General features: G+C 37.6%; 2 pseudogenes; one reads left to right on the top strand and one right to left on the bottom strand.

The window, feature by feature from the left end:
- Positions 1-280: 280 nt before the first annotated feature.
- On the bottom strand, positions 281-8871 carry LOC101557271 (transforming growth factor beta regulator 1-like; annotated as a pseudogene).
- Positions 8872-17553: 8682 nt separating this feature from the next.
- On the top strand, positions 17554-18054 carry LOC101557542 (ubiquitin-40S ribosomal protein S27a-like; annotated as a pseudogene).
- The last annotated feature ends 1848 nt before the right edge of the window (positions 18055-19902 follow it).

Raw genomic sequence — 19902 nt, 5'->3', positions numbered from 1 at the left:
GAGAGTATGGAGCCTGCTCGGCAGAGCCTGGCAAGCTACCCGTGCGTATTGGATATGCCAAAAACAGTAACAATAAGTTTCTCAATGAGAGACGTTACTGGTGCCCGCTCGAGCAAATAGATGAGCAATGGGATGACAGTGACCCAGTGACCCAGGTTCCCAGGGTTAGAACTCTGTGGTTCTCCAAATGGGGATAGGCAGCATCCCACCACCCCCATACTTCTAGAAGCCCTGGCAGCCACACCCACTTCCCACCATCATGTCAACTCATTGGCCCAGATCATAGACTCTTAAATCTCTGGATGCCTCCTCGTTCCTCAGTACTGAAATTCCAGTCGAAGCACACCAAATCACAGAGGAAAGTAACATAGAAGCCAACTAAACACAACAAACAAAAGCAAAAGGGCAAATGGTTCAAGTAGTGATAGTTTAATAAATTCTTAGACAAAGATTTAACAATCCATGATCACAGATAACAATTTCCACATAAAAAATGGATTTTTAAAAATATTTACTGGTTTTAAAATTGGAGCGTGTTACCTAATAAATTTCAACTCTACAATTGTATCAACAGTTGCGGCTTTTGTCTATATTATAATAGATAAAAAAATTTTAAAAGGAAGACACTTCATATGTACAATGTGATAGTAACTCAATTATTAGAAAAGAAAATTTTGTCATTTGCATTAGCATAGATTGAGCTGAAAAGTGTTATACTAAGTCAAATAAACTGGAATAAAGAAACAGTATGTTTTCACGGGTATAGAATGTAAAACAAACAAACTAAACTCATCAAAAACCAGTACTCTTGGGGCATTACCGGCGACTTTCTCTGCCAAGATGTGACCCGAGTGCCACACATGTGCAGCCTCTCCGTTGCTGGATGACCAGGATCCCGGAGGCCAGCTAAACTACTTTTGGTACCAGCAGTTTCTTGCAGAAATGTCTCTAGACTGTGAACTAAGCCACGGCTCCATGCCACCCCAGGAGGGGAAAGGTTTTTCTCTCTCAGCTTTTCCTTTCTGGGGGGGGAAGGCGTGGCGACTGCCATCTTATAAGGACCACTAAAGAGAGGTACGAGCTTGCAATGATGCCATTTCTGGCAAAAATTTCCCTGAACCTACTTAGTAAAATACTAAAATACAGAAATCCAAAAACCTCATATCTTGTGGAGGTCGATGTGGAGGTCTCGTTCTGTTCAGCAGGGAGAACCCTTCGTGGGGCTGAGAAGGGGATGCAGCTGAATGAACAGACGCAGAGCCCGGAGGAGAGAGAAAAGGCATTTATTCTATGGCAGTTACAGTATTTTATACCTCCCTGCTGGGAGGAGGTGGTATATTATGCACGCCGGGACCCCCAATAGAAATGCAGGGTGTGGCACGGGCTTTAGCTAGTAATAAACAAATGCTGATAGGATAAGATCAGTAAGATTTGGAGTGGCAACCTTTGCTAGGTGTGGCATGGGGTTAGCTAGTGATAAACAAATAGTGACAGGATAAGATCAGTAAGGTAAAATGGATCCCTACAATATCTCTTCATTCTCAGCAATGGAAAAGAAATTATCAAATGCTTCCTTTTCAGCAGGTCTGATTTTGGGGGGGAAACTCCAAACAATAATAGTGAGTTTTTTGTGGAAATATTGAATGTAATCAAAGTAAAGAGAAAGTAAAGTGAAAATTATCAGCTACACAGGTGGGGGTGGGTGGGTTGGGGGTTGGAGTAGAGGTATATTGGGGTTCTTGGTGGTGGAATATGTGCACTGGTGAAGGGATAGGTGTTCCATAATAGTATAACTGAGACTTAAGCTTGAATGCTTTGTAACTTTCCACATGGTGATTCAATAAAACAACAACAACAACAAAACACACAGTACTCAGATTCTCCCAACAGGATAGTGGTTATCAGAAGGGAAAAGAAGACAGGAATGAAAAGTGACTGATTAGATTAATGGCTAGTTGGCATTTGGTACTGCCTATGATGCCATATGGACATTTTTTGAAGTGTAGGACTGTACTTCTGAAATTTGTTAAATGTTATATATTAATGGTACTTCAGCAAAAATATATTGAAAACATTTAAAAATGTGTCTAGAAAGCCATAGATATGGCACAAAAGACTAAAGACATGTTTTGGATGGGGAAGACCCAGGTTTGATGCCAAGACTGCATGATCCTCTGGATACTGCTGGGCGTAATCCCAGGGGACACTGGACACTTCTGGGTGTAATCCCAGGGGAAGAAGTTTGTGAAGATGTAACTCCTCCCACCCACAGCTATGTCTAGTTCCAAAGATGCGTTTGCCACCACCTCATTTAAGACTAAAATTTTAGGAACTCAAGCTGATTTTGCTGTATAGTTGTTGAATTATTTAACCTCTGCTTTTGCTGTTTGTGCTTTGACAAGTGGGGGTGTTTGCTTCACTGACTATACATTTGAAGAATTCTGAGTCTGTACTCCTAAAACATGTACAATGTTCTGCTACAATGTTACCTCAGGACAACTTTTTAAAATAAACAGAAGTGATGTTTATTAAATGCATAAGAATCTCTTGTTAGACATTCTTCCAGCTTCTTTTAAAATTTAGAAATGACTGAGAACATCTGACATGCTTTAGTAGATTGTCAAGATAATCAAATAAGATTCATGTATTCAAAATACATATTAGAATGCCTTATGACATAGAAACAGTTCAGTAGGAATTTACCATTTATTTCTATGGATTACTTGCTAAGAAGACCCCTTTTTTTCCCTTTGCAATATATAGCCTCAATCGTTTAGAATAGTGCAAAACACAATTATTAACTAAATAATTAGAACTTAAATTAATTTTGATCTTTGGAGCACTGACTTCATCTTCAACAAGGCAATCTACTAAATGCTAGAATATCTATTTAAGTGAGGGATTTGACCATTGAACATCATCAAATCGGAATTTGTAACAAGGAAGTAAACTACTCTCATTTTAAATTTATTTCAGTGGATTTTTTTCTAGCTTTCGGATAATGATTCTTTTAAGATTTAAAGCATGCACACAATAAATTCCTATTAAAAATGAATTGACACTAGAAAGTTGCTGTATGTTTTTGACCTTGTCCAATCTAGTCCTCTCTCAGATGCCTACAATTCAGTTTCTTTTTATAGTCCCTTTTTAATGCATGCATATGTAATTTTACTTTGGTTTTTTGTTTTACATAAAATATATATTATTGTGAATGCTCTAAATTTTCTTTTAACTCTAATTATCATTTATTAACTCTTTAGATGCAGCTGCCTCACTCTTTTAAACTTCTACATAGTATTTTGTATATTACTGAGCATGGTTTTCTTAAGAACAGTCTAATTGCTGCTGATGAATTTTGTATTATTCTATCTATTTTAATCCTTAGGAAAAGAGCAATAATGCTAAACAAACTACTAATATAGTTCGCATATAAAAATAGGAACAAAAAAGATTAAAAGAAGATATCAAATTAGATTAACTACTCTTAAAATAATATAAAGCAAATAAAAAATATAATCCATTATTTTAGTAAATAACAGACTATGATAGCTAATAGAAACAAAACTCTCAGGAGTTCTGGGTCAGGATGAAGTGACTGATAGCACATGAATGCGTTAGTGGCTTTGGAGGAAGAGTTTGCAAATGTATCCCATGTGTTATCTGCCCTTGAGGAGAACTGAAGATGGGTCATCTTTTAATTAACTCTGTAGTAATGGAAAAAAAAAAACATTTTACTAAGTGACTTAGTCTTTATTTTAGCCATGAACCCAGTTAAAGTACTAAGTTTTAGATTGTAAAACATATAAAAGGGAAAAATAGTTTGAGGCTATATTATTAAAGTGTTACCAGAATAAATTTCCAGAATTTTCCATGGCACAGCCATGCTCAATGTTTTATTTAGAAGAACAATAGATATATCATTTGTATTTACTTTTGTTTCTTTGAAATAGTTGTATGCCAAGGATTTACAATAGTGCTTTGAGTTGCAAACCATCATCCTTTGAAAATCCTGACATTTCCAATTACTCATCTTTCCCCTGTCTCTTTTTTCTGGTTTTCCTCATTCCATCTCTTTTTCCCTGCCTTAGTTCTTATGTTATCATCTATCATGAGCACTGTTGGAACTCAAATTTTAACAGGCCCATCTGGGTTTCTTCCTAGTGAAGTTTTGGGGGTGTTCCTTTTATCTTTGTTCCTTTTCTAGATTATCTTTCTAAGATGGTCATTATAGTTCCACCTCCATCCCTTTATTATATGGATCCTTACTCTCTGTGCCTCATACCTCCTCACAGTGGTTGATGCTTGTGAAAATGTGCATTTATCTTTAGAAAAAGACAAGTAAAGAGAGTGATTGAATCTGTCTTATTGCAGTTCTCAGTACAGTACGTATGGTGCTTGCTTTGCATGTAACTGACTCTGGTTCCATCCATGACACCTCATATGGTCATTTGAGGCCCCTAGGAGTGATTTTTAAGCAAAGAGCCAAGAGTAATCTCTGAGCACTGCCGAGTGTGGCTTCAAAACAAAATGAAAAGAAGTGGTCCTTGAGATCTAGAACCAAAGATTAAGTCATTATGTTTCCCAAAGTTTGCTAAGCAGTCCTTATGATTTAGTTATCTTCAGTGTCTTTCTAATAATTCTTTTCTTAGTGGACCATATGAAATAAAAGGAATAATTTTAGATATTTGCAAAGAATTCTTGATATTTGATAAATTTTATATTGCATAGACTAAGCACCAAAAGAATATCCTTGTTTATTTCTTCTACATTTTTAAATGAATCTTTTAACACAGGAATTTGGCTCATCCTAGACCAGATGATAGAATTTAGCAACTGAAATTGTGGAGTATAGTTTTTATTTCAATTACTCTGAAATGGGAAAATTATACAAAGGAATCCATAGACATAAAGATAAATGTCATCCAGCTCAATCATTAATTTTTTGCAGTGTATGGGTGGCATCTTTTTTCATTTTTTATGATTTTTCTTTCTTGTAGTAAAGGGAAAAACAAAATACGAATGTCAGCAGTTAGAAGGCTATTTGTAAAGTGGCTACCTAAACGATTCCAGTCTATACATGTGTCCTGATTAATACCCTGCACTATCCTCCTAAAGGGAGTATCAGAGAGTGCCTCAAAATCAGATTGGTTTTCTGTACTTTTCTTTATATTAGAGAGATTGCTAAGATAATAAATTCAGTGTACTCCCAAACTATCTACAGGGTAAGAAATATTAGTTGAAAATAAATTTTTATTCTCTGATTTCTTATTCAGTCAAATCACTTGCAGTATATTTCCTCATTTTTTATTTCCTTATTTCTGTTAAATAAGAATAACTTTATTTTTCTTTACTTTATTTTATTATTTTTACTAACTTATTATTTTTTGCTGAATTACCATAAGATAGTTACAAAACTTTCATGTTTGAGTTTCAGTCATACAATGATCGAACACCCATCTCTCCACCAGTACACATGCTCCACCACCAATGTCCCCACCCCATCCCAACACTTCCCCTGCCTCTATGGCAGACAATTTACCCCATACTCTCTCTCTAGTTTGGGGCATTATGGTTGTAATATAGATACTGTGAGGCTATCACATTTGGTAGTTTACCTACTTTCAGCACTCATGTTCCATCCTGAAGGATTCCTCCAACCATCATTGACTGAGTGATCCCCTCTCTATTCCAGCTGCCATATCCCCCAGTTCATGAGACAGGCTTCCAACTTTGGAGTAATATTCCTGGCCCATGTGTCTACTTTCCTTGAGTGTCAGTCTCATAGTGTTATTTTATATTCCACAAATAAGTACAGTCATCCCATGTCTGTCCCTTTCTGACTCATTTTGCTTAGCATGATATCCTCTATGTCCATCCACATACAAGCAAATTTCATTACTTTATCTTTCCTAACAGCTTCATAATACTCCAATGTGTAGATGTACCAAAGTTTCTTTAACCAGTCATCTATTCTTGGACACTTGGGTTGTTTCCAGATTCTGACTATTGTGAAAGTGCTACAATGAACATACAGGTGCAGGTGTCATTTCTACTGTGCATTTTTGCACCCTCGGGATATATTCCCCGAAGTGGTATTGCGGGGTCATATAGAAGCTCAATTTCTAGTTTTTGAAGGAATGACCACATTGTTTTCCAAAATGGCTCGACCAGTCGGCATTCCCACCAACAGTGAAAGAGCGTCCGTTTCTCCCCACATCCATGGCCTCACTGGTTGCTTTTCTTCTTTTGAATGTGTGCCAGTCTCTGTGGTGTGAGATGATATATCATTGTTGTTTAGATTTGCATCTCCTTAATGATTAGCGATGTAGAGCATTTTTTCTTTTCTTTTTTTTTTTTTTTTTGCTTTTTGGGTCACACCCAGCGATGCTCAGGGGTTACTCCTGGCTTTGCACTCAGGAATTACTCCTGGCGGTGCTTGGGGGACCATATGGGATGCTGGGGATCGAACCCGGGTCAGCCGCGTGCAAGGCAAATGCCCTACCCGCTGTGCTATCGCTCCGGCCCTGATGTAGAGCATTTTTTCATGTGCCTTGTGGCTACTTGTATTTCTTTCTTGAGGAAGCTTCTGTTCATTTCTTCTCCCCATTTTTTTGATAAGGTTGGATGTTCTTTTATTGTACAATTCCACTAGTTTCTTGTATATCCTGGATATTAGTCCCTCATCAGATGGGCATTGGGTATATATTCATTCCCATTCTGTGGGCTTTCTCTGTATTTTGGTCACTGTTTCTTTTGAGGTGCATAAGTTTCTTAGTTTAATATAGTCCTATTTGTTTATGTTTATTTCCACTTGCTTGGTCAGTGGCATTTCTTTATTTTTTTAAGTTTTGCTAAGAATATTTTATTATTGGCGGCTAGAGCAATAGTCCAGTGGGTCGGGCGCTTGTCTTGTACACGGCTAACCCAATTTGAATCCTCAGCATCACATAATGGTCCTCCGAGCCCTGGCAGAATGATCCCTGAGCATAGGGCCAGGAGTAAGCCCTGAGCATCACCTGGGTGTGGCCCCCCCATCACAAAGTTCTTTATTACTGATGCTGTTTTGTCAACCTAATTCCTTGACTAGGTCCATGTAAAGTTCAAGTAATTTCCAGTTTTATGGTGCTTATATCACCTCAAACAGGATTAGTTTATTTTGTGTGTATGTGCATATTTTAAATATAAAAATACATTTTAAAAACAACATTACATGTCGTTTTTTTTTTCTTCTAGAATTCCAAACTTTCCAGAGGGCATTTTACTACTGTCCATTTTCCTCGGTGGCTGTGTCTTCACTGGACTCTTACGAGTCAAGCTTTCTAACAGTCTTGCGAGCCTGTCGCTGAAGGAGGAGTAGCAAGTGAGGAATACGTTAAGGTACTCACAAGGATGACAGTTACCTGAGGCTGCACGCCTCCCCCCCCCGTCCTTGATCTGGCAGGTGTAGAGACACTTCCGGTCAGGCTACTTGCTACTGGCATAGATCCGCGTTGCTGCAGTAGCCCACCGGGTAGATGGCATTCTCACCATGGAAGCCAGGCCGGTTGGTGATGATCTGGAAACGATTCCCCCAGCCCAGGATGAGCTCCCAGGAGCAGTGGGCAGTCCAGTGTCCCTGAGACCACTTTAAGGCCCCAGAAGGGTGTGGACCCCACACGGAGAAAGCAGAGACTGTGGTGCAGACACCGGCTAGTCTGGCTCAGCCCAGGGCTGCTGCCGGGCGGGAGGGAAGCCTGAGCCCCTCCCGTGCCTGGTTCTCCCGGTCTCATTCACCTCCCCCAGGCTATATACTGTTAGGACCCCCCGCCCCAGTCCTATCGGGAGCACAGGCCGTCCCTAGGGATCCAGGGCAATGGGCTGGACCAGCTTGCGAGCACCTGCCTCCCGTTTCTTTTTCTTGGATGATTTCTTCAGAACTGAAACACAAATCTGGGGTCACCCACTTTGAGCCCTTTTCCCCCCAATGCTGAGGGGAAGGGAAGAATTTACAGTGAATGCTAGCAGCCAATCCTGGATGGATCCACTCGCGCTCCCAAGTTCCCAGGATGGTTCTCTGCCACCCACCAAGCAGGAAGCAATTCATGTTAGTGCTCTGGGCTTAAGAGCCTTCCCCTTTGCAAGGCCTGACTTCGTCGATACGATTGGGAACGTCCTGTGCCAACAACAGTGTGCTCAGAAGGCCACCGAGCCCATTCCCCTGCCCTAGGAAAGACTGGGTAAAGGTCCCCGAAGGAGCAGGAGGCCTGGCTGCTCCCAGCCCCTGTGGGATTCCTCCACACACTTGCATCTCGGGAGGGCGGGGCTGCTTAGGGACGGGTGAGAGCTGCGGTTCATCAGTGGCCACGTGTGGCCACCAGGGAGGACCAGGTGCTTGGTATTAGTCCTTGAGCCACCAGGACAACTGACATCCTCTCCCCAGGCTACCTTCCAGTTTGTTGTTCTCTTTGCCTTTTTCTTTTTTCTCCTTTCTGGATTTCTTCCCAAATGGTTCCTCTGCCCCAGTGCTGGACCCTGCAATGGGCCCAGCTCCCTGTAAGTTCATACTATACTGGCCACACTGTAAGCCAGGGGCAGACTGGAGCTGTGGGGCAAAGCTGCCGGCTGCACGTCCCCCCTTCACTGAGAGCCTGAAACTGCAGCAGCTTCTTCAGCAGGTACCTCCTTTCTTCTTTTGCTTTAATAATTTTTTCCTCAAGATGAGCAGTTTCATCAGAGATAGCAGCATTTTCAAACACCATGGCCTTGGCCGCCTTGCTCAGCCGCAGGTACTTTAGCCGGTACTTCTCATTCTGGCTCTTCTTCCGGGGGCTTCTTCATCCTGGCCCCACCGGCCTGCAGTGGCTCCGAGGACCGGCTGCTCAGCAGGCTCATGGCGCGGCTGGCATCAGCTCTGAGGCCCAGTGGTGGGCGACCCCAGATCTCCAGGTGCGACCCCTCGGGAATGTGCCCCGCTGCCTGAGCCGGCACCTGGCACCCCAGTGGTGTTTCATTCTTAAAGATCCTTTTAGCTTCAAACAATAATAGTAAGTTTTTTGTTTGAATATAATCAAAGTAAAGAGAAACTAAAGTGAAATTTACCAGCTACACAGGCGGGTTGGGGGGCTAAGGGACTGGGGAGGGGAGTGGAGGGGGAAGTTTACTGTGGTTTTTGGTGGTGGAATATGTGCACTGGTGAAGGGATGGGTGTTCGAGCATTGTGTAACTGAGACTTAAGCCTGAAAGCTTTGTAACTTTCCACATGGTGATTCAATAAAAAAAAAAAAAAGATCCTTTTAGCTTTAATGCCATGGAGGGTTCTGCCTACATTTTCCTACATGTACCTTATGGGTTCAGATCTGATATTGACATTTTAAATCCACTTTGATCTGACTTTTGTACCTAGCATTAGACAGAGGTCAGAGTTCATATTTCTGCAGGTAGATTTACAGTTTTCCCAGCACCACTTGTTGAAGAGACTTCTTGCTCCACTTCACACTTCTTGCTCCTTTATCAAAGGTTAAGTGATCGTATATTTGATAGTCTGTGACAGGATATTTAACTCTGTTCCATTGGTCTACGGGTCTGTTTCTAGCTCAATACCATGCTGTTTTAATTGCTACTGCTTTGTAGTACAGTTTTAAGTTGGGGAAGGTGATGCCACCCATCTTCTTTTTCTCAAGGATTGCTTTAGTTATTTGTGGGGGTTTATTTTTCCATATGAATTTCAGGAGTGTTTTGCCTATTTCTTTGAAAAATGTCATGGGTATGCTAATAGGGACCTCACTAAATCTGTATAGTATTTTGGGCAGTATTGCCATTTTGATCATATTAATCCGACCTATCCATGAGCAGGGGATGTGTCTCCATTTCCTAGTGTCTAAACAAGAATAATTTCAAACTTCACTGGAAATGATATATATTTTGAATCCCTGAGAAAAATATGAGGAGTTATATTGCACCAGGATCATTTTCTGGTGCTGATCAGGATAATTTGGACATGTAAGTGTGATTCAGATACAAGAGAAGCTGCTTTGGCTGAGGTTGCATGTATTTCCTCTTATTGAACTGTGAAGTTTGGAGTACAAGGTATATGATTATGCAATTCAATGCATTTGCTTCCTTGGACTCCTGTGGACACCTAATCTAAGTCTTACCTTTATCTTCTATTCTTGATACAAGTTGAAGGTTACAATATTGATATTATTTGCTTGTTTCCTTTTGTGATAATTAAGAATTTACATATGTTAAGTGGAAATTTATGATAAAGACACATGACTACTTCAAAGAACAGAGAGAGAGAGAGAGAAAGAGAGAGAGAGAGAGAAAGAGAGAGAGAGTGTGATCTGTACCATTCTCATTAGAGTACAGAACATGGCCATTTTGTTTTGTTTGATTTGAACAGTTGTCCTGCTACTGTGACCAATTTTATGGGTGCTATGAACCAGACTAATTTTTAGGTCAATCTTTAATAACCAATACTAATGATATTTTAAAGCAAGCAAGACGACAGAAATCTTCCAAGGGAAATGGGATGTAAAATATTAATTTAGCAAGCAAATGCATCTAAAATTCTTCCAGACAGTGAAAATCAGAGCAAACATCTGGGAGACTTCAACTGTGAACTAAAATTACAATCATTGGTTACAGAGGCTTATCTTACTCCTTGCTTGTAAACAATCAAGTAAGTCCATGGACAACATATGAATACAAGGAATAATCAATATAAATATTATTTATAAGAAAAACGGGGCAGCCCAGATAAACCCGGAGCCGCTGAGCGCGAATCGGACCCTCTGCGCCTAAAGACTTTGACTCCAAAGATGTAACACATTCAGGCATCCAGCGCAGCACCCGAGAGCAATGCATTGGGACACCAAACTGGGCTACAACTCGGTGCTGCTGGGGGTGGATTTTTTTTTTCCTCCCCACCCTGTCTTCCTGCATGGAAAGCGGCGGGCTGGCGGCACCATGTGGCAGGCGCCATCTTCTGATTCCAGACCCACAGGTATTCGGATTTTACTTTGGGGGCTCCCAGGAACTCATGGGAAGGGGGCGTAACCGGCACGCCCTCGGCCCAGATAAACCCGGAGCCGCTGAGCGCGAATCGGACCCTCTGCGCCTAAAGACTTTGAATTCAGAGACTTCTTACAGCAATGCACTGGGACTGTGAGCTGGGCTATGTAATTTCTGGCAGAATTCTCCCTGGACTTTATACAGAAATCCAAAACCGCGCGGACGCAGCAGCGTCCGCGCGACTTAACATTTATAATTGTTCAGCAATGTGAATCAGTTCCATTTGAACAGGTCTGACTTGGGGGGGAAACTCCAAATAATAACAGTAAGTTTTTGTTGAAAATATTGAAGGTTTTTAATGTAGCAGCCACCTCTGGACTGTGAACTAAGCAAAAGCCCCACGCTGGCCGACGTGGCGTGGCGTACACCATACTATGAGGCGCAGGAAGGGGGATGAGGGGGAAAAAGAAAAAAAAAAAAAGGGAAAAGGAAAAAGAGAAAAAAAAAGAGAGAGAGAGAGTTATGTCAACTATAGTGAGTTTTGTGTTGAATTATGGAATGTAATCAAGGTAAAGAAAAAATGAAGTGAAATTCATTAGTTAAACAGTAGGGGGCAGGGGGTGGGGGCGGGGGGTATACTGGGGTTTCTGGTGGTGGAATATGGGCACTGGTGAAGGGATGGGTGTTTGAATATTGTATAACTGACATATAAACCTGAGAACTTTGTAACTTTCCACATGGTGATTTAATAAAAATTAAAAAAAAAAAAAAAGAAAAACGGGGCAGGAATTCAGAAAACATCTGAAAGATTGTCTCCAAATTTTGAATACCATAATATAGTCCGTAAATCAGCCTCCACCTATTTACTGATATCATAATATTCAAACTTCTTCCTCTGGACTCCTTTTACTATATGAATATTCTAAGGCACTACCACCACTCGGTATGCTCTTTGTCACTATATATGAACATGGGATTCCTCCTTAGGATGTCAGCCAAAATACTTCTTTTTTACTTTAGCCCAAGATATTGTATTTTAAACACTTTTAATTTCTTATTATCTGTAAGCATTTATTATCTATCTTTCCTTTTTAGAACATTTCCTTTATAGAACACTGAGAGCAAGAACTTTACTTTTTCATTGGTAAATTCATAGAACCTGAGAATGAGTAAATGCATAGAAAATTTAGATTCATACTTGCTGGATGTATGCATGAAGCAATAAAAGAAGCAAAATGAGTCACTGCCCAGACAACTCTTTTAGTCTCAAGTCCCTTCCAAAATCTCCATATCAACAGATACCCTCTTTGCGGAGGTCATACTCTCAGTGCATAATTTACAATCACTGATGGATGCATAAACATAGAACCACTTGAATGCAATTCTGAAAACCTTTTGAGCCATTTCAGCTCCCAACATTCCCTGTGAAGATGCCCAATGATGTAATACTCACCACAGCTTAGTTTTTCTCTTGAACAATGTGGTGCCCTTGCCCCTCCACAAGTATTGATCCCAAGGACATTGCCTGGAAAACTGTTCAAACACAAAGTCTACTTCTCAGAAAACCTAAAGTGTAACAAAAGGGGGTAAGGGGGGAAATATTTTATTTTTGCAGTTTTATGCCTTATTTCAAGCAACCATATTCTTATTCAAAAAATATGTAGCTCTTCACTTGGTAGATTTTTCTGGAGAAGCTAGCATGATTTTGATCTTATTCTATAATGATATCACTGTATCACTGTCATTCCGTTGTTCACCAATTTACTTGAGCTGGCACAAGTAATGTCTCCATTCGTCCCAGCCCTGAGATTTTAGCAGACTCTCCTTACTTGTCTTTCCCAATGATTGGAGGCTCTTTCAGGATCAGGGGAACGAGACCTGTTATTGTTACTGTTTTTGGCATATTGAATATGCCATGGGGAGCTTGCCAGGCTCTGCCATGCAGGTGGGATACTCTCAGTAGCTTGCTGGGCTCTCCGAGAGGCATATGTATTTATATTGATTTTCTATAATGATATAAAAAAGAAAATGAAAGTAACTTTCCTGTATTCCATGAGCCTTTTAATTTATTTGGGAATAATGAAATATAACAAATAAGTGTAAAGAAAAATAAAATAAAAGGCAATTTTCAGTACTGATAAAATGCAACAAAAATTAAATAGGTACTAACTAGGCCAAGAATGACAAAAAGGTGGTCCCAGAAAGAGACTGAGATAAAGACTTGAAGCAGAGATTAGATGAAAAGACGAATCAGGCACACCTAAGCCTTGGGGAGGTTTGTTTCAATAAACGTATTGAAATTGAGCTGTATACCGTAGCCTTGGAAAGAATCTACAATTACAAAGATTGATAGATATGGCATAGTCCCTGCTTCTGAGAAAGTCATTTCCTGATTCACAGTTATGAATAATTAGAAATTTTAATGTAAGAAAATCTGAATATTTGTCATCTAGATTTAACTAGATGGCTCCCCTTATCATCTAATCTCTGCTTCAAATTATTGTCTCACAGTCTCTTTCTGGAACCACCTTTTTAACAATTCATTCATTGTCATTCTTAGCCTAGTTAGTATATATTTAATTTTCCTTACATCTTATCAGTACTGAAATTGCCTTTTATATTGTTTTTCTTTAAACTTATTTGTTATATTTTATTATTCCCAAATAAACAATAGGTTTATAGAATACAGGAAAGTTGCTTGCATTTTCTTTTCTTTTCTATATCATTATAGAATAAGATCAGGTTAAAAATGCAGAAATTAAATCTTAATAGTTTGCTGCAAGTTGCAGTACTTTGTAAACTGTAGTAACTTATTATTTTGGTTATAATTGACTCAAGATTTCACTTAAGGGAAATAATAACAGTGTAACATGGATAGCAAAATAAAATACGGCTTAAAATCTGTCAAGCAACAGTTAAACAAAAAAAACAACAGTTCAACACTCGACGCTTTATAAATATTTTGAAACTGTTCCTCTCTGCATTAGTAGATATTCCTTCTTCTGTGGCATTCAGAAAGTATATATGTAAAAAGTGAGTTAAAAATTTATTTAGTAGTAATAAAAACTTTCTAGTCCAATATCCAGTTAAGCTATTTTGCAAAGCAGGAATCAATATATTCTTGAAATACTTTATTGTCTAGTGGAATCATGTGCTTTTTTTTGCACATTGTTTCTATTTGAAATTTAGAAACTTGAAAGACACGCATATCAGTTATTCCCAGGGTACAATAGAAATTTTGTTGTATTTTCGTTTAACACTTAAACTTATGAATAGAGAAAAAAAATCCAATACATGTTGATGACTTGAAACAAAATTACCTGAGATAAAATTAGACCAGAAGAAAGGATTACATCAGAGTACACAGCAAATAGAGAAATATTTGTGCAAATTTCACTTAATCCACATAGATATGAAATTCTGAAATTTTTTATGGCTCTGGTTTATGGTTCTCCAGTGTTAGAGTGGTATGGTTATTTACTGGATATAATACTTTATAATTTGCAAATAAAGAGGATTTTTAATAGATTTTCATTGTTTTTCACGTACAGCAGCTGGACAATAGAGTTTCAATCTTGTGAGCAAATATTTGTGCTTGCTTTTTTCTATGTTGGCTTGCGATCTACTGCCAGAGGAAAGATTCCTCAAGCTATGACTGCCTGCATCTGATTTTGTAAAAATGAGTAATAAAAACACAAATTTGTTTCATATTGTATGCCAAGAACTTTTCTGTTTGTTACACAATTTATAAAGTACATATTACTTTAGTCAGATTGAGACTAAGATGGGTGAACAACATGAGGTCAGATAGTAAGTTATAGAGGAATCAAATTCAAGATGCTCTAAATTCTGCATCTCACAATAGATATTGTTTTAAATCAAGAAAAAATTAGTTCACATGTGAAGAATGATTCCAAGTTACTATATTTTTCAGTGATTATATCTACCTTTTGGTTTAATAAATCTTGTTTCAGTAATAAATTTATAGTTTTTTCAGTTATGATAATCCATTAGAATTCTGGTGCAATTTTTCTTTAAATCACTGCATAAATAAATTGTAAGTTCTGAGAACTTGGACTTCTTTCCATATGTGGGTCCTTTACAAATTATTGCTTATTGGTTATCTGTTTTATGACTGTAGCAATTGATTGATTACCTATGCTCCTTTAAGATTTTATTCATTTATTCATGAGCTTTAATTGCGAATGCGCCTTTTTCCTATTGCTCCGCATGACAAATTATTCTAGTTATCTTTAATTAATTCCTATAAGGACATAATAATAAACCATACAGATCTCCTATTTAAGGTATCCAATTCATTGACAGTGTAGTCAAAGGCTGGCATTCATCACCAGTGAATTTTAGAACATTTTCTTTGTGTCAAAACAACAGTATTCCTTATCTGTCATTTGTAAGCCTGCCTCCACCACTCGTTCAAGATAACCATATATCTACATTCTATTTCTATAAACTTATTTTTTTCAGGACATTTCATATCAATGACTTAATGCAATAGGTTTTTTTAAAATTTTTTGTAACAGGCCTCTTTTACTTAGCATAACATTCTTAGGTTGATCCCCACGATAGCATATGTGTGTTACTTCATTCTTTAAAGTTATTTAGGGGCTGGAGCAATAGCACATCGGTAGGGCGTTTGCCTGGCACGCGGCCGACCCGGGTTCGATTCCCAGAATCCCATATGGTCCCCTGAGCACTGCCAGGAGTAATTCCTGAGCGCATGAGCCAGGAGTAACCCCTGTGCATTGCCGGGTGTGACCCAAAAAGAAAAAACAATAAAGTTATTTAAAAAATGTATAGACTCCATTTTTTAAAACTATTTTTCCAACAAATATTCTACATAGCTTTCATAACCACATGTCATTTTTATTGATCCATTTGTTTAGCAGTTTATTTCCACTCTGGGGCTAATATGAATAATGCTTCTATGAATATTAATATATATTTTCATGTCCATGTGAATTATTTTGGTTATATATGTACATATGTAACATATGTATGTAAATGGAATTGGTGATGGTAAGGTAATTTTGTTTAATGGTTTGGAGAATTACCAGACTGTTTTCCAATGTGGCTACACCATTTTACTTCTCCACTAAGAATGTATTAGGATTATGATTTTACCATATTCTTTTTAATACTTCTTGCTCTCTGTATTTATTATCACAGCCATGTAAATGATGTTGTATCTCACTGTTATGTTTAATTTTAACCTCTTTAAAACATAACTTCCTAAAAGTACTAAAAATATTTATTAAATAGAGTTTCAAATAAATACAAAGTGCATGGGACAACTCATTATCAGAAAGTGAAGACAAATTTATATTATAGAAAATGCAGCCATGTTTTCAAACCTGTCTTTTAAAATTGAGTATGGAAATATAGATGAAAAAATTCACACTTAAAATACCCTTAATCTCAGGACAAAATTTTCATACTATATACCATGTGATATGATGACTCTCTGAATGATCAAAATGTTAGTGTGAATATTTTTCAAGAAAAACTATTAGGGTCACTGTCAAGTAAGTTGTGATAAATATTTCCAAGAAAATTCTAGGTAGTTTATTTCTCAAGATAATGGTCAATGTTGTAATTATCCACATCACTATGGAAACTAAGTAAAATTATTTTTTCATTTATTACTATTATGTCCACCTACTGTTTGTAATGTATTTCTTATAAAGTTATTAGAAAATTTAAGGCATTTTCTAATTTGAGTCATTAGAACATTTTCATTGTGTCAAAAAAAAACAGTATTCCCTTATAAAAAAACAGAATGGGAGACAAACACCCAAGAATAATATAGAGATAAGGACCAGGAGGTCTGCTCCACGCTTGGAAATCAGCCTCACATGCTGGGGGAAACAGCAGCTGAGATAGAGAAGGGAACACCAAGTAAAGGATGTTGGGAGGACCCATTCGAGTTGAAAGATGTGTGCCAAAAGTAGACTATATACCAGACACGATGGCCACTCAATACCTCTATTGCAAACTACAATACACAAATGGAGAGAGAACAAAAGGGAACGCCCTGCTGAGAGGCAAAGTGGGGTGGTGGGCATGGGGTGGGGGTGGTGGGAGGGATATTGGAAACATTGGTGTAGGAGAATGGACACTGGTAGAGGGAAGGGTAAACAATCACTGTATGACTGAAATTCAAACACGAAAGTTCATAAGTTTGAAACTGTACCCCATGGTGATTAACTAATAAATTTTTTTAATTAAAAAAAACACACAAAAAAACAGTATTCCTTATTTGTCATTTTTAAGCCTACCTCCACCACTAGTTCAAGATAACCACACATCTACTTTCTATTCCTACAAATTTATATATATCTTGGACAATTTACAGAGGATTTGTTTGATGAACAAGCACACTAAAAACCCTATCTCTCAGAATTTTCACATGTGTAAACTTGTGAAATACACCTGTGAATTTCACATGTGTGAAGCTGTAAAATTTCAGGTTTGCCACATTGTTTAGTAAGAATCACAGATTAGGCTTTCCGAGCCGCCATCCGTGGTGGGCCCACTGCCAAGATGTAGATGTTTGTGAAAACCCTTTCGGGGAAGACTATCACTCTGGAGGTCGAACCCTCGGATACGATAGAAAATGTCAAGGCCAAGTTCCAGGATAAAGAAGGAATTCAACCCGATCAACAGAGATTGATTTTTGCTGGTAAACAACTTGAAGATGGATGTGCTTTGTCTGACTACAACATCCAAAGGGAGTCCACTCTTCATCTCGTTTTGAGACTTCGAGGTGGTGCAAAGAAAAGGAAGAAGAAGTCTTGCACCACTCCCAAGATGAATAAACATAAGAGAAAGAAGGTTAAACTGGCTGTCCTGAAATACTACAAGATGGATGAGAATGGCAAAATCAGCTGCCTTCACAGGGAATGCCCTTCAGATGAATGTGGTGCTGGAGTGTTTATGGCCAGCCACTTTGACAGACATGACTGTGGCAAATGTTGTCTGACGTACTGTTTTAACAAACCAGAAGACAAATACTTTACCTGTATGAGTTAATAAAAGGCATGAACTCTTAAAAAAATTAATTACAGATTAGGTATGATAACAATTAAATGAGAAAAATGTCCTTCTCATTATCATTATGACTTTTACAAGTCATGAAAGAGTGTGGCTTATTTTGATGTATGAAATTCACGATATTGCCACTCTTTCCACAATATTATAGGCACACTCTTCTAGAAGTTTTTATAATATGATCAGTTTCTATATACTATTTTCAAAAATTAGAGCTCAATTTTGAAAATCAGAAAAACTGCTGTACTTATAGTTCAGTATCTTTTGTATTTCAAAAAAGATTTCATTACCCTGACTTTATGTTCTATAAATGGCAAATACTCTGTTGTTAGAGAAAATTGTGAGACAACATCTATATTTTAAAAATTCCCTTAAAAGCTACTTGTGCTTAAAAATGAGACAATAATTTAATATGCTGATTACTGTATTATTTCACCTATCACCTAAGAATTAATATCATCGAAATGGTGGTAAAACTTCTGCTAATGTGGGGTTTTAGAACAGGTCACACGGCAAAATATAAAAGGTATGGTGGCAAATAGACCATAAAACTTAATTCTGAGAACAGGAAATGAAGTTGGAGACAAGCTTTCCAAGTCTTTCTAAGATCAAATAGTGGAAAGGGAGGGGCCATTAAATAAGATCCTAGAATCTAAGTTTGCTTAGTGTGAATTATGTTGAAATCTTATCCAAATCTCAATGACATGTACAGAGAACAAGTATCTGTGTATTCTGTTGAAGAATTGTGTGGTTTCAGGATTTGCTCCAATGTCTGCACTCAGCATTTTTTGAGTTCTATTATAATCCTGTGCAAAAAATGTGTATTTACAGAGATTTGTTATATGCGCTTATCCCAGAACCCTGTCTTTAGTCCCAAATATAATGTCTCCAAGACCATTTTACAGTAAAAGCTCCAAGAAAGCACTTTTCCCTGGTGCTTTAATTTTGCTATTAGGACTGCATCTTTGGGGAGATTTAGGACCAATAGAAAATGTACTGACCTATAAAACAGTGTATGGGTAACAAAGGAAATTCGTTTTTTGAAAACTATACTTATATGTTCTCAAATTAAAAAAATACTTAGGGTTCAGTGTTGTTAGTTTCTTTTAAGTTTAAAAAGTGAAACATTATATCATGATAAAGTACTATTATTGGAAGAATCATTTTGAAGAATCATATGAAAAATAAAGTACTATTATTGGAAGAATAATTTTCTAATATGACTTCTGGTTAACCTACAATTTCTTAATTTGGGTTAATTTTTTAAATGTTATATAAAGATATAATAAGTTTTTGCTATATACAAACTTATAGACATATTATTACATATAATTTTACATATTATTACATATTATTTTACATATTCTTATTAAAATTGATATAAACCTAATAATAGCAAAATTACTGGGTCTACTATAATAATCTGACAAATTCCCTTGAATGAGAGATAGTATTTTCCTCTTTACTTCATTCCATAGCATTCAGCCCCTTGTATGTATGTGAAAGAGCAATAAAATTCTGTGAGACACAGAACAATGATTTGTTTTGAATGTAATAATTATGTGCTACCACATAGAGAAATAGAAATTTCTTGGGTCCAGATATGAATAAATTGTGAGTGATTTTTTTTGTAATAAAAAATGGAAGCATTTTTGTGGGATTGACTCTATTTTTCTAAGATGCCGTAAGTAAAAACTATATGCCTATACTTACTTTAATTCATCAATATATGGTAAATAATAGGACTTTAAGATAGCATAGGTTTCAAAACTAAATGGATCCATTTTATACATCATACTTTTGTGACTAGAAATGAAACTTTTGTAACAATCAACAGTAGTT

Source organism: Sorex araneus, chromosome 4 (assembly GCF_027595985.1).
Source record: "Sorex araneus isolate mSorAra2 chromosome 4, mSorAra2.pri, whole genome shotgun sequence".
NCBI classification, from domain to species: Eukaryota; Metazoa; Chordata; class Mammalia; order Eulipotyphla; family Soricidae; genus Sorex; species Sorex araneus.
The sequence above is the reverse complement of the archived record's forward strand: the minus strand, read 5'-3'. Positions and strand labels throughout refer to the sequence as shown.